Here is a 3,316-nt window from a genome sequence, read left to right as displayed (position 1 = left end):
TCAGGTTTGACCCCAGCCAGCCGTAGTTGACCGCTGACGTCATGCTGACGTCATGCTGGCGCAATATATATATTTCTGGATTTAATTAAATCAGGAAATTCCAAAATATAATTTAAACTTCAAAAATTCATAACTTTTATTCTGTAACTCCAAATCAGACAAATTATATATGAAAAATGATCAGAAAAATCCAATCTATCCATCTATACCATTTTCATGCATGACTAAACAAGTTAACTTGATGTTTAATGCAGAACAAGGAAAAGCACTTTAGAAGGCCATGTTTGAGTTTGAAATTTGAATCTTTGATTCAAATTGGTTCAAACCCTTCTGGTTTTAGTTGCATTAGCCCAACACACTCATATTGCCATGTTTCATGCATGCATCATATTGTTGCACATTGTTTGGTGATGGTTGTGTATCGATGTCCTTTGCGACAGGTTCTGCCTCCGAGGAGTACCGTGATTACCCTAACGAGGAACCGTATCAGTGCATCGAACCATCAGGCAAGCAACCAACCATTTGATCATATCGATACAATCCCATGTTCTCGCTCCTGCTCTCTTTTACTGCATTAAGACAACGCGATTCAAACTGCTGTGTGATACGGTAGTTGAACCCATTTCCTCTGCATAACCTGTCATTGCCACAGTAACTAGATGAAACCCACTAGCATGTGTAGGAGTTGATTGAGCCATATGTATGTGTTGTTCCTACCTTGCTATGCCTGCTATGCTTAGAGTCGGGTCAGGTCTGGTTCATCGGGGTGATGGGCTAGAGTGAAATGATTATGTCGGTAATGAGAGTGGTGTGGTGAACACGATTTGGTAAAGGTATCGATGAGAGGCCATGTAGGAGTACATGGTGGGTTGTTTCATTGAAGCCGACCTTAAGCACTGAGATCTGTATGTGTGATTTAAGAATCGGCTACTACCATGCATTGGGCCCGAAACCAATGGACCCTCTCGGCTTCTTATTCACCCTAGTTCTCCGTCCAGGAGTTGCAAGTAGTTCCTGGTGTTTGTAGCCTACTGGAGGCCGTGGACAGCGCTGACCGTAGGGGTGGGCTGTGATGCGGTAGGTACGTGGCCGGGTGTACCGAATACCCGTTAGGTATCTCGGGAACCCTGTTCACATCGTTCGGGGCCGTATGGGAAACCTCGGCCGGACTCCCTGCGGATGGAACCTGGATAGGCGATAAACCTGGACTGGAGGCTTAGGTGATTAGGTAGGTCGTGGCCGACACCCACGTTGGGCTTCCGCTTGAAGGTTGCCGAGTACATGTCGTGTAAACGACGGTAAGTGGTGAGAGCGTGTATGAAGAAGTACACCCCTGCAGGGTTATCATGATCTATTCGAATAGCCGCGTCCGCGGTAAAGGACTACTTGGTTGCCTATACAATTCATAGACAAGTAAATGGAAACTACTAAAAGCCTCAAGATAAGTGTGAGTGCCGAGGATGGCTCCTCCGTAGGAAGACGGAGGCGGATCCTCGGTAGTGTATTGAAGTGGTGGGTAGTGGACTCGTGTGCGCAAAACCATTTCAAGTTGAAGTATCGTAGGATAGTCTAGCCAAGAGTCAAAGCTGGCTTGCTGCAATAACTCCACCAACCCTTCTTGATAATATGCATATATGTAGGATCTGATGTAAGTCTTGCTGAGTACCTTTGTACTCATGTTGCTATAATTTACATTTTTTATAGAAGACGCTGCAACCCCTTCTGATGGGTTCTATGTAGACGTTGACATCAACGAGTAGGCTAAAGGCCCAGGTGGTGATCCTGAGCTTATGAAGGACCACGTAGTATAGTTAGGCTTTCCAAGCCTCTTTTATTTTACTAGTTGTCTGTACTCAGACAAGTTACTTCCGTTGTTGGTTTGTATGACTGTATGACTTGAATGTTGGGTCGTGAGACCCGTACCTTTGTGTATGATATGTATGGCTCCCTGAGCCTTAAATAAAGTACTTGTGTCGTAGAGTCATGTTGTGATGCTTCGTTGTATTTGCACATATCGAGCATATTGTGTGTATGATTGAAATGCTTGGTATGTGTGGGATCTGACTGCCTAGTTGTTTACCTTTAGTAGCCTCTCTTACCGGGAAATGTCTCCTAGTGTTACCGCTGAGCCATGGTAGCTTGCTACTGCTCTGGAACACTTAGGCTGGCCGGCATGTGTCCTTCTTCGTTCCTGTGTCTGTCCCTTCGGGGAAATGTCACGCATTGAGTACCGGAGTCCTGTTAGCCCGCTACAGCCCGGTTTACCGGAGTCCTGCTAGCCCAGTGCTACAGCCCGGACCCACTTGCTGATGACCGACACGTTCGAAGCTGGGTCATGGATGCCTGTCCCTGTAAGTCTGTGCCACTTTGGGTTTACGACTAGTCATGTCAGCCCGGGCTCCCTATCATATGGATGCTAGCGACACTATCATATACGTGAGCCAAAAGGCGCAAACGGTCCCGGGAAAAGGTAAGGCGACACCCGTGGGTATACCGTGCATGAGGCCGCAAAGTGATATGAGGTGTTACCGGCTAGATCGATGTGACATCGAGTCGGGGTCCTGACAGCGTTGGCATCAGAGCCGGACTGCCTGTAGGTTCTCCAAGCCAAACTGGTCGATGTTGAGTCTAGAAATTCTTTAGTTATATGTAGGGGAATTGTTTGTGGGTTGGAACGTAAGGCTCTTTTTACTCCTTTATCTTATGACATTCTGATCTGAGTCAGTCTATTCTTCCACCGGGGGTTAAGGAATTAGGATCTGTTCTCTCTATCAGGATCACGTGTTACTAATCAGTAGTACCTTATAGGTTTGATGGATACGAGCCTAGATCAGTTCTTCTACCACGTTATGTTGCTAGGATGGACTCAGAACTTGATATGATGATGTTGAGTGTGTATGTAATCCTTTGTCAAATGTCTCAAAATCCTTCTTGAGCATTTACAGCTGTTATGCTGCCGAAATTTTGCTAGAAATTCTAATGCCTTTGCATTATGATTGTGCTTTCAGATGGCCACTCGCGACCTCAATCAAGTGGTTCGCCTGACTCGATGCCTAGATGTACCCGGCCATACTGCCATGTTGGTCAGGGTAATGACTGAGGCTGGATACCGCTGGTATCCTGAGTACACGGTCGAAGAGCAATTCCGAGACTTTAATCAAAGCCAGTATCTCTGCACTGTCAGGATATTTCCATCTTATCCTGGATCCACCGAGCCCCTTCACTGCTCCTATGGACTCGGGGTTACTGTTGAGATGGCTGTGCAGGACGCCGCCTACTCTATGATGACCATCATGCGAGTCAGATCTGGTCTATT

This window comes from Triticum aestivum, chromosome 1B, assembly GCF_018294505.1.
Source record: "Triticum aestivum cultivar Chinese Spring chromosome 1B, IWGSC CS RefSeq v2.1, whole genome shotgun sequence".
Lineage (NCBI taxonomy): Eukaryota > Viridiplantae > Streptophyta > Magnoliopsida > Poales > Poaceae > Triticum > Triticum aestivum.
Note: the sequence above shows the minus strand (reverse complement) of the source record.